Source organism: Ornithodoros turicata, chromosome 4, assembly GCF_037126465.1.
Source record: "Ornithodoros turicata isolate Travis chromosome 4, ASM3712646v1, whole genome shotgun sequence".
NCBI lineage: Eukaryota > Metazoa > Arthropoda > Arachnida > Ixodida > Argasidae > Ornithodoros > Ornithodoros turicata.
The window spans coordinates 68,085,207-68,097,802 of NC_088204.1; the positions used below are offsets into that span (position 1 = coordinate 68,085,207).

Below are 12,596 nucleotides of genomic sequence, written 5' to 3' on the forward strand. Positions count from 1 at the left end.
GACCTTAAAGATGGTCCCGCCCGTGATCGGCGGCCAAACTGTTTGTAAACAAAGCGTTTGCTCTTTCTGTGCGTTGTTTTGGACGTCTTTCGGCCTCGGTTTCGGTTTTCCGTCAGCGACAATGAAGAAGCAGACAAAATCACCTTGAGCACCCATTAGCACGCAGCTTTTTTCCCGATAATGATGTCTTCGCGCAATCGAAGACACCTCCTTTCGACACTCACCGGCCCCAAGATGCAGGATCACTAACAACACGACATAGCTCACTTTTTTCGGATGCAAACCCCAAGCTTTCTCTTGTACTTCCTCTGCGACTACCGCGGCCCTTTGCTGCACTCTTCCACCGCATGAGGCTCAACGTTGCCTTTAGACATGCTTTTCAACACCGTCACGGCTCCACCTCGTCTTCCTCTGCCCCATGCACTTGTGGAGTGCACGGCGACCTCTGCCACGTCATCCTGGTTTGTGGGCAATATCACCACGAGCGTGCGCTGATAGAAGTTTCTATGCAACGTATTGACGAGCGGCCGTTCAACCTCGCGAACATCATCGGACCGTGGTCGAACGCTACCCACCAAGGCATTCGTCTTCTTGCGGAGTACTTGCGCTCCACCAGTCTGGTAACGGCTCTCTGAAAGTGCTCCCCCCATCATCATCCCCTCATCCGTTCCTAATGCGCAATAGGGCAGCGTACCGCCTCAGCGGCGGTGAATCGCCCACCTCATCATCATCCAATCATCATCCAATGTATGTGTGTGCCGGCCCCGGTAATTATTTTTATCCGGTAATCTCGCAGTAAAACGCGCAGTTTTGTACATGAGGGCTCGTACTGTTGACCATGTCCAAATATGTGATGACGACCCCGCGTTAAGACACCAAGCCGGTGTGATGTACTCCGGACTCGGGAAAACAGCGTTTATTTTGTTTAGTCCACAAAAAGAAGGTGCCTCAAGGATTGTATACTCGAAAGTTCAATCCTGTTTACGAAAGCTGTGCATTTCTGTCAATTCTTGAAGATCTTCTGAGCCTCCACAAGTTTCCATGACGCGAGGAGGGGGTGACGTAATTACAAGCCCACAAATTGCAATGATGTCATGTTCTGGAGAGGGCACTCGTCACCTAGCAACCACGCCGGCGTCCGGGGAGCGTCACGTGGTGGTGTAGCTACGTGACGTTGGTCGAAAAAGGGAAAATGGGATAGATGTGTTTACCGCCCTTTGTGTTCTCTCGAAGATCGGAGCAGTCGGATGATATGTCACGTGGGGCTCCACTAACGGAGTGCAAAAAGTGAGCTCCCCGGAAGACGTGAAGGGGAACAACGTTGCCAGATGAGAGACGGGCGCTCTGTCAAAGCCCAACAAGACGTCACAGTTCTCAAAAAATAAAATTAATCTTCTCCAGCTTTCGCGTCACGTAGAGCCAAAATATTTTCTAAGAATGTAAACTGGGACAAGAAGATTCCAGTAACATAACCTCGGTAGGATTCTGAAGACACGAGATTTAGTCCGTAGTGGCACTTTAAGGAAAGTGCCTCAGGGCGAGGACCGCACGTTTCCTCGAAGAAACTCATCCAACTGACATTTTGTGAGACTTTCTGGTCCCTCGTTTGTGACAATTGTTCCCACTAGTTCGGGATGTTTGTATCCCTGCGGCCAACTACTGCGTTTTCTCTTTCTTTTTGTTCATTTCGACTAAATGCGGCTAAGTGGTCTGGGGTAGCCAGTCTGACTTCGTCGTGACGACCTTTTTTTTTTATTTTTTTTTTTTTTTTTTTTCTATTACATCACATCACGAGAGGCGCCGATATTTCGAGCAGAGATACTGTTCTTTTAGGCCTATAAGAAGACTGTCTTTGTTCGAAATGTCGGCGGATCTCATCCTGGAGCGCTTCCCTGATTAGAAACGCATTTCTTACCCACGGCACCAACGACGGTAAAACGCGCCAAGTACTTTATTTTATTTTATTTTTTCGCTATTTATGCGTAAATCAACCTATTTCGTTTATTTTCTCGTGTACTTATCGCTGGGAAATCCTATCCGCAGGTGTGCTTTGTGCAGCAGTCAGGATAAATTCCCCCAGCTGGGGGGAAACAGCCAGGAGGTGGGGCGTCGCATGTTACGATCTTCACGTTTCTCTCCTTGGCATCGCACGTGACAAGGGCGCACTGACTGAAAACCATCTGTCGGTGGCTGCCGTCCCTAATTGTGGAGAACAGATAGAGGCAAGCACCTGGAAGGAACACGTAGATTATGTAACCACATACTGCTCATTCATTCGGTAAGTACATATGTCTCATTACCTGATTAGCAGCTACATGTGCAGTGTACCACACTCATCTACGGAAATTGTTACCGGCCTGTCTTCTGTATCACTGCCTACGCTTCAGTAGCAGGGATTTGGAGGTGTGGCCCGCCTTCCAGCACATGACCTTCACTCAAGCTATATTTGTGATCAGAAACCTGCACATTTTAGACGTTTCCCAAACGTCATGTTGTGCCGTTTTCTTGTACGCAGGAAGTTACCAAGTACTGGTCACAAATGGTGTGCTTCCGATTGGGCTTGAGGCTGTCCTGTCTCCTGAGACACAGCCTTTCAAGCCTGAGGAGCCTTAACCACCGAACAGAAGAAGGCTGCCCTCCCGAAAAATTTAATTAATCACAATTGCATTTATTGTTTTTACCTGCCTTGCGTAGCGTCCTGTCCATGTAAGGCAGCGCATACGTATGTGGGCACTTCGTGTGGCTCATGAACCTGAACAGCAACCTGGTGCGACACAGCACTTACCTAACACTGCAGCTAACGTGAGGACTACGATGGGCACGTCCAAGTTCTCATGCTAAGCTTACAAGCTTACAGCGTGCCCAACTCCAGTTTTTAATTGGACGACACACAAAACCACCGAGCCAAAACCGCCTACTACGCTCCCCCATCTTTTGGTCATCATCGTCTCGTCATCGTCTCGTCATCGTCTGGTCATCGTCTCCAGTTACGGTCTTTGATGATGCCCACAGCTGTGAGGCCAGCAACGGGGGCCAATGGGTGTGTGTGTGTGGGGGGGGGGGTATGCAACAACGGCAAGCTATTACAACGTGCACCACCTACAAGCTTACAGAGGAAGAAGTTTCCCTGGACGTCCTGAAATAGACAATTTTACAAAGATGCGCGCGCCACCAAGCGCGCCACGCAAAGCAGCATGGGAACTTTAAGGGACACTGCTCCGTCGTCTGCTTCAGTTATGGTTTGTCACGGCTGACGCTCCAGCTGCGCTCACCGGGAATGTTGTTCTTGTACCTCCGCCACCCGCTCAAACGTTGCCTGCCTGCGTACTGCTGATGAGGCCCAAGACGGCCGAAACACCTGTCCAGTACTGGCATGGCGACGTTTGACTTACAAACATATGCTATACGTGCAGCCAAAAAGCTCCTGCTATTTTCCCCCCTTATGCACTTGACTGGCTTTCCACTGGGCTTTCACAGGTGTCTTAGGACACCCTGACGAGAGGCATCACGTGCCACGTGACCTTCTGACGCCATCCACTCAAACGTTGCCTGCCTGCGTACTGCTGATGAGGCCCAAGAAGGCCGAAACAGCTGTCCAGTACTGGCTTGGCGACGTTTGACTTACAAACATAAGCTATACGTGCAGCCAAAGCGCTCCTGCTATTTTTTTCTTCCCTTATACACTTGACTGGCTTTGCACTGGGCTTTCAGAGGTGTCTTAGGACACCCTGACGAGAGGCATCACGTGCCACGTGACCTTCTGACGCCATCCACTCAAACGTTGCCTGCCTGCGTACTGCTGGTGAGGCCCAAGAAGGCCGAAACAGCTGTCCAGTACTGGCATGGCGACGTTTGACTTAAAAATATATATAAAGATATATATATATTTCCTCGCATTTGCACGATTTTCGTGGGTCGGCCCGTGGCAGGTCACCGACGATGAATACTACCTACCAGCTCATCTGTATATACACACGCTAACCGTCTGTACACAGTGCAGAATGGGATGACGCTAACTCTAACGTCGACATCTGCACAATGACAACACTGCTATGGGGTTTTGGATCAGACATTAGGAGTCCTAGAGAAGTCATGACGTGGGCTTAAATCTGCGAGATCGAACATTGATCTGATGAGCAAAAAGGGAACAGGCAAGCAAGCTGGTGTAATGAGCCTTGTATCTTTTCCTCGTGCTCAAGGAAATGTTACCTACAAATTAACCTGATGACACCCACCGCGTCATCTTTATTGCTGAATATACGCTAAAGCGCCACTCCGGGCTATAGGATACGAAGACCCGCTAATAAAAAATAAGAAAAGAAAAATGTGTACGGGCCTTCACGAAGCAAGAAAAAAAGTGGAAACGAGTGTTTAGCTACGAGCAAGTGGATCTCCAAATACGATACCCACTAGAGCAGCGTGGAACTGTGACCTGACTGCACGATACAACAACGAGAGATAAATTATGATTATGACTATTATGATTATGACAGGTTTTGCGTATGTGATATGTCGCTTTGTCCTGTAAATAGCTTTTAGTACGTGTCCAGGCTCGAGAGCTGGCAGTTGTTTGTTTCCTTCGATGAAAACTCTGAGCGTACTTTGGGCTCCCTGTTTTCAACGAAGTGGACATGATTCCGCAGCAGGGTAACCCTGCTCTTATACGCAAAAGCGTCGACCGCGATATATGTGTTGTCGTTGTCAAGTTTAGCAAGCGAGGATGATAGAGGTCAGCGTGGTAGACAAGATTTGCTTGTATGCGATGTCCTTTTATTTCTCACATAACTGCCACGCTATGCTATCGGCTACAAATGACGCTGGTGCAGCATTGAGGGTAGAGCCCGCCTGCGGGTGGGTAGCAGCCAGCACGGACGGAGCATTTCTTGATTTCAACGCGCCTTAACTTGGCGGTGCATGTAACCAGTGCGCACTCGTCGAACGTCATCTGATGCGCTTGACTGTCTGGTATGGAGGTGTGCTTGTAGACGCAGTTGCCTGAAAGGAACGCCTCTTAGGTTATACCATCAAAACTGCACACTGCTTCAAACACACGACTCGCGTGGTACCTTGTTTCGGTTCCCAAAATTCAGAGAGAAGTCCACACTAGATAAACGCGTACTTAAAAGCTTTTTGTCCGTTATCCAGCTGGTATGCATATTGCCACGTGAAGATGCTTCTTATAATGCGTGCTGACAGATATCGTGGAGCTGGAGCAGAGCACTTGCACCGACTTAAAAGTCGGGACGCCTGCCTCGATCACATATCAGGAAAAGGTCACAGTGGCAAATGAAACATGTCTTGTAAGAAAAGGAGCTGCAGGAATATGGACAGTACACAATTGATACACACAGTAGTTCACGGTGAGGGAGTAATGTTGATAGTGTACGATAAACGTGTTGATAGTGGAGCTACTCTGTGTGCCAATTTTGTGTTGTCCGTATTCCTGTGGCTCCTATGTACTTACAAAATACATTTGTGCCAACAGGCCCATTTCGCTGTGTTAGTAGAAAGGGGAAAAGGCTATGCATTGACTGATTGACTGATTACAATCAGCGTACGTTTCTGATGGTCACTAAGAGGCGTTCCTGCGGCAGAGTGTTGACCGCTCTTGCGAACGTGTAGGATTGAAATTTTCGAGTATGTTTCTTGCATCGGGCCAGCGGATGCACCATGATTGAAATTTATACCAATTAGCTCTGATTACAGCGTGCCACCTTTTGGAAAGTGATATATGAAGTGGTATATGAAGTGATATATGAAAGTGATATATATCTACGTTGCAATACTCCCATCAGTCTATTAAACCATCTTCTCAGCGCCTGTTGTGCACGTGTGCGTGCACCCATTCCTGGTCTGCACGACAGGGACAACGTGAGAAAGTGTGAGACAACGATAAACGGCACAGTGAATGTATTAGAACATTTGAAAGGAAGCACTGTGGAGTTTCATTCAGGGTTAGTACTAATGTCTTACCTTCTATACAGTCACAACTATCCGCAATTATATCTTTGCTGCTTCAGCACAAACGATCTGCCCTTATAACGGGCCGCTGGCAGCCATACTCCGGAGGTGTTTGTAGTTGCAATATCTAGCTATTGTGCGACTACAGTTGATTATACGAGTGTGCGACCACACTGATGATGAAGGACATCACCATACTTATGCCGGATACATGTAAGAAAATGGTATTTGTATAGAAGTGAACCGAAATTTCATGTTTTACAGCAAATGCTTACGGACTAACCGCAACTACCGAGACTCATCACCCTCTGACATCATGGTACGTATCTACGTCAGTGAGACAACCGCGGGAGAGGTCATGCGCTTACAAGAGCCAATAGACATGACAAAGGCTCTCGCTCGTTGGACGTCAGGAGTGGACGTCGGGATGTGCTTGAAAGTTCTTTAATACTACTTACTTTAATACTTTAATACTCTGGTGCGCAGTACTATCATGTAATGAACCACATGTACCAATGTGTCACCACCTTTTTAACTGGTGCCAAATCAAATGCCGCCTGTCTGTCGTTACAGTGAAGTTAGAATTACAAACCATATCTTATACCTCGTTGACATTGACCATTGCCATAAACCAGTTTGTTTTTGTTTAGGGAATAGCAAGCTGGCATGCTGCATGGCTGACCTTTCCCCTTTCTTTTTTTCTTTTTCTTTTTTTTTTCTGCCAACTATCCCCCCTCCCCTCAGTTGGTGCTAGCATGCAATGATGCATTGTATGCAGTACTGTCTAACGATTGTATGTTTTAGAGACCAACTCACCGTGAACAACATCCACTGGCTGGTAGGAAATATCTTCACAACGGTAGATGGCGGGTAGTACCGCGAGCAAGGCGAAAAGAAGGAAGGTAGAATACATGGTAGATAACAGCTCGCTTAGGGTCTTGCAGATCAAGCGGAAACCTGAAATGAAGATCAATTGCAGCAATTGTAGGATCAATTGCTTTCCACAACCGTTAATAGTACCAGAGGGTTCCGAGCGCTGAAACTGAAATTTATTTAACCTGGAGAGGTGTCGTTTGAAGTCCCTGGATCGTACTACTACTGTCTAATAATTATAACACAATATCACACGCAGACTTGTACACGTTACCGGGAAGAAAAAAAGGAACTAAATACGTTACTCGTTACTCAAAAGCGAAAAGAAACGGGTTCATGTTATTCGTTAATAACGCGTTCTTTATTTATTTTTTATTTATTTTTATTTATTTATTTCCTCTTTTTATAGGCTCTATGTGGTCAGTGACATGAAAATCGGGACCACATTCTATCTCAACATCCAGGTCAGAACACCATGTGCGAAACATAGTGACCGTGGACCAATTTCAGAAGGTCGACCGTATACTAGGATCAGGATCCCGAAATCCCGGGATTTCGGCATAATTTCATGTTTGGCATGATAATTTTCGGCTTTCTTGACAATGAATACCAGGCGGTATGGAGTGACTTTTGGTTTCAAGTATCCCTTCACCGAAAAAAAATATCATTTGCAACCTGAAACCTAACCACATGACAAACAGTTTAGGTGCTGACTCATGTGAGCCCTGCAAGCCGTGGCCGAGATCAGCCCCCGAGTGGCATTCAAACTCCTACGAAATCAGAAGAGGTCTTTAGGTTCATAAGGCTACACCAGAATCCTTGCCAGATTTTCTGTTTCTCTCTTATTCTTTTCATCTTCACGAATATGTTTGAAAGGGAAGAGACAAAATGTTTGAAAGTGGAAAGAGCAAAGGGAGACAGCCGTTTAAAAAAACTGGACTCGGCAGCTCCGGACGAGAGCACGATAGTTAAATGTGAACGAATAAAATGGAAGAAATGCAAAGCGCATCATTTGAGGTATTCTCAGAAGTGACTTTCCTCGGAATACTCCAGCGGAAAGACGAGAGAGCCGAGGGACACGACATCAAACAACGCCGCCTGCGCTCCAGAGCGAGTAGCACTGCCGAGCCCGACTAGGACATCTGCTTAACGCTCGAAATTACGGTGCCTGAATACTAGGATAGCAATCGATACGAAGAGGACGATACCGGAAATGCTCAGCGAATCCACAGAAACGCACAACCATGCGAGCATATACAGGGTGTTTCACCTAAAGAGAGAAAAAATTCTAACAGCCAGAGGATTGTGGGACTTTCGGCAATTACCTTCTGGAAACTTTTGACACCATTAAGAAAGGATTTGGACAATTTTTAATTGTGAGAAATTTATTTCTGTCAGTTGAACATTGAAAATTGCCGAGTGGACCTCACTTCTCTTTCCAGAAATATGGAGTCCTCCACGGAATAACCGCAGACCCTACAAAAACTATTCACGGTATCGCAACAGAAATAGTCGAGCAAAAAAATGTAAAAATTACGCTTTGGCCCCGCCTGCTTGATTTTCGCAAAGAAGCGTGCTCGAAATGTGCGTCTACACTCTAAAAACAGAGCTTCACCGCATAGCACGCTGTGCGCCAACCATTGCCACGAATGATACACTCTTAGAAATGAACTTCATCGTATAGCACGCTCCTAGCCAACCATCATCAGGAATGATATCCTTATCTGCCCTGATTTGTTAAAAACGGGATTCGTACGCCTTTTCTGTGACAATTATGAACAGCAAAAGTGTCACAAAAAGGGCGTACGCCTCCTCTTTTTAACAAATTAGGGCAGATAACGATATCATTCGAGATGGCGGTTGGCTAGGAGCGTGCTATGCGGTGAAGTTCATTTTTAAGAGTGTAGGGTTATGGCTTCTGATTCGAAAAGAGAGGGGGGCGTACGCCTCTTTGTGGCAATTTGGATATATGAAAAGTGACACAAGGTGGTGGTGGTGGTGGTGGTGATAGGGCTTGCCGTTGTCGGCCTCACGTATGTGGGCAACGCACGACTCACGCCCTGGGGGAATGTGCGTCCTGGGCCGACTTCTAAGGGAACTGTGCCGACATATGTCTGAAAGCGTCTGAGGAAAACCCAGGAAAAACCCCAGACAGCACAGCCGGCACCGGGATTCGAACCCGGGTACCGGGTAAAGTGACACAAAAAGGCGTACGTCCCCCTCTGTCTTCCAATCACCAGCGATGACAGTATCATTCGTGGCAGTGGTTGGCACACAGCGTGCTCTGCGGTGAAGCTCTGTTTTTAGAGACGGCAAGCCCTTTCACCATCACCACCACCACCATCTGTTTTTAGAGTGTAGAGGAGGAAGTGTTCCCGCCTTCATTTGTTTTGCCTTTTTTGTGATAAGTCAGTTGTCCCCAGCATCAAGGTTAAAGCGGGGGAAAGAAAGGTAAAACAAGAGGTGGGAACACTTCCTCCTGCGTCCCACAATCCTCCGGCGAGTACGTCGCCAGTAGAATTTTTTATCCTGTTATGGTGAAACACCCTGTATGTTATAGGAAAGATTTCGTACCTACACTCTAAAAACCGAACTTCACCGCATAGCACGCTGTGCGCCAACCATTGCCACGAATGATATGGTTATCGCGTCTGATTCGAAGAGAGAGGTGGGCGTACGCCTTTTTGTGGCAATTTGGATATATGAAAATTGCCACGAAAGGGCGTACGGCCCCACCTCTCTTCGAATCAGAAGCAATAACCCTATCATTCTTGGCAATGGTTGGCGCACAGCGTGCTATGCGGTGAAGTTCGGTTTTTAGAGTGTACAGTCTGTATAGAACACCACTAACGTTGTAATTTCCTTCCGCTGTTGGGCGAGTGTAGCGCGATATTTGTAACTCATGTGGTCAGACATTGCCCACTGGTTTATTCCACATTATTCAATATGATATTGTGATTGCAATTGTAATTATAAGTTACAAGCAATTCTAACCTTATGAGAACCTTTTTGAAACGTTATGAACTTTCTGTTGAGAAAAGCTGCAGTATGCGTGCACGAGTTGGAATGCATGGTTATGTGCCAATCTCCACACGTAGGTTCCCTACTTGATGACACTACTTACTATTCTATTCCGAACAACTGCGAGGAGCACTTCTGAAGCACCTCGTGCTGTGCAGGAGAAACCATGTTGAGACCTGTTCCGAAATGGTTTTGTCGGCTATTTTAATACGCTTCCTATGTTTTGGTTTAAGTTAGGCCAAGGATCCCAGTTATCTATCACTTATTCTGCTGCTATATGGCATGCTCTTCAGTCGTCCTACTGGCTACTTGCAAGAATAATAGAACTGAAGAAAGTTTACGGTTCCTGGCAAGCTCAGAAAAGTTATCTATTCTATAGCCTGAGTCCTCAGTACGCTTACGTCCCAATTACACACATAGTTTCTATGAAAAATTAAAATTCAAAATTATGGGTAGCACTGTGTCGAAATAACTAACCACCAACCGCGCATCGCTAGTAAAGTGCAAGGTCAAAACGGCATTGCTTGCGTATAACACTGGGTCTAAAACGGCTACAGCCGGCTACATAGCCATCAGGAGCAGCAAATCTAGTCGGTGGTGGGGCTGGTGAAAGTGCTCGCCGTTGTAGTATGGTGAGCTAGAAGTCCTTCTAGCTCACCATAGTTGTAGCAAATCTAGTCGGGAACATAGATCACTGTTGTTTAACCAATTTGGGATTATTTCCCACCATAAACTGTATGTCTGCTGATTTATGGTACCTTTCCCATTACCAGATCGAGCCCGCGACGTTCGCGAAAGTCCTGGCTAAGAGGAACCTGGAATTTCTCAGCTCGTATTTATATTTTGTTCGGACGTATAGTTTGGTACTGCGTGTACAAGATAGAGTGATTCCATACCTGGAGTCGTAGAGAGGTACGTCTTGTAGCCCTTCTGCTTTGTAGACTGGTAAAGTGAATACGACAACTGCCACAGCGTATCTTTATGCTTTCATAAAACTAAGCTATAAAATCCGGGTCTAACAAATACACCACTTTTATGCCATTGAGGGCTATATCAATGAATATTTTTGGATGTGCGGAGCCTCAGCTTATATTCTCCGCGACTGCATCCTTTGTGCTGCATTTTGCATTGGCACAAGTGCAGGTGTATCCACACGCGTGAATGCTTTTACTGTTTGGACGTCGTGTTATACCCCCATTCATGACTATACGTGTCTCTGAAGTAGTAGCTCACTGCAGGCGTATCTTGGGCAGATGAATCGTTTAATCTTTTGTTTGCATCGGGAAAGCTTACATTCGTAAGCACACTGTGAGACGTTATGCGCGTGATTCTCCTCTTTTTTTTTACGGTTCTCACGAAACGTGTGTATTGCTCTGGAGACACCTGCGTGGTTCATGGTGCGACGTGAAGATTCGGAATGGCCGCCACGATAAGCATCGAGGCGTCCGATTCAAAGCAAAAAGATGTACGGGCAAAATAAAGGCCACCTCCTGATACGGATCATGCCCCGGATGCGTTCTGGAAACGTACTGGAGCTTCAAATGCAGGGGGAGACGGTGGTAGTGGTGGTAATGACACTATTTACCGAGCTTTTGTGTTGACGACATGCTGCTACGGCGTCCTTACAGTGCAGAGTACTTAGTGCAGTGTCCGTTGAGTACGAACTAACTGGCCTTTCGTGCAAGACTATTCCCAACCACATAGACTGCCAACTCTCCCGGACTATCCGGGAGACTCCCGAATTTCGTTCAGTCTCCCCACTGTACACGGACGCGCCCTCCAATCTCCCGTAAACTTGCGGCCTTGGGATTTTCTTCTCTCAGTTTGCTTTAAACGCTTCGCAACAGAATTCCTGAAGAATTAGACAGACCGTAAAGCGTGTTTCGCGGCATGACCATCCATGGCTGGAGGTCGCGGCAGATCACGTGTTTCATTGTGTCCGTGTTTCTCGAGAAGACGCGTTATATCGTCCTATCGTAACTACGATAGTTTCGTCTCCTCCGATGGTGCTCTCCAAACAGAAGGAATCCCTGCACGTGTTCCTGCCATACATGCCATGTGCCTTTGCACGGGGTTTCTGGTTGAACACAATCTGCCGCGGAACGTATAAGCGACCACGTGTGACTGCTGTTCTGGAAGATGCTCCCACAATGTGAAGAAACGAAGCGCCACCGATGTGGACGGACGAAACGACTGCCATCATCGGTGAAATGGCTGCGGCCGCGCAAAATGCCATTTTGGAGAGCCTCAGACGACGAGTATTCGCAACTGCGGTTCACAGAAGCGACGACAGTGCGTCGCAGCCCCACCAGACAGTGGCGATCTCAATACACTGGCGACCAAAACTAATGTGTCCCCCCTCCCCCCGTCGCGCTGCGTGCAGTCTCCCGAATTCGAGTCAGGTAGGCAGGTATGCAATTACGTACCATTCTGCTGACTGCAGTTGATGCATGTTCAGTTGCATTCCTCGTCCCGAGAGAGTTTATTTAAATACCACAACAGACGCTCGCTACATACCAGCGGCGTGACACCCTACCCCGGCACTATGGCTACCCAGCGACTCAACACCGTCCAAAGCCTGAAGACAAACTTATGCCGTACTATACAAACTTTCCCACATTCATGTGTCTGTACAAAAAGCCCATGTAACAAAAAGGGGCCCGCGAGTACCCGAAATTATGAAAACAACAGCTAGATACCCTTAGAAACAAACAATAACAATGCAACAACAACACAACAAG

The 12,596-nt window shown here is 47.0% G+C and overlaps 1 long non-coding RNA gene across 1 annotated transcript; it reads right to left on the reverse strand.

Annotated features, from left to right (window-relative positions):
• Window positions 1-4,748: 4,748 nt before the first annotated feature.
• LOC135393380 (uncharacterized) lies at window positions 4,749-10,909 on the reverse strand. Its single transcript, XR_010422602.1, has 3 exons — window positions 10,752-10,909; window positions 6,778-6,918; window positions 4,749-4,995 (listed from the first exon to the last, which is right to left on the reverse strand). It is a non-coding gene; the product is annotated as an uncharacterized LOC135393380 (long non-coding RNA).
• Between the last annotated feature and the right edge of the window lie 1,687 nt (window positions 10,910-12,596).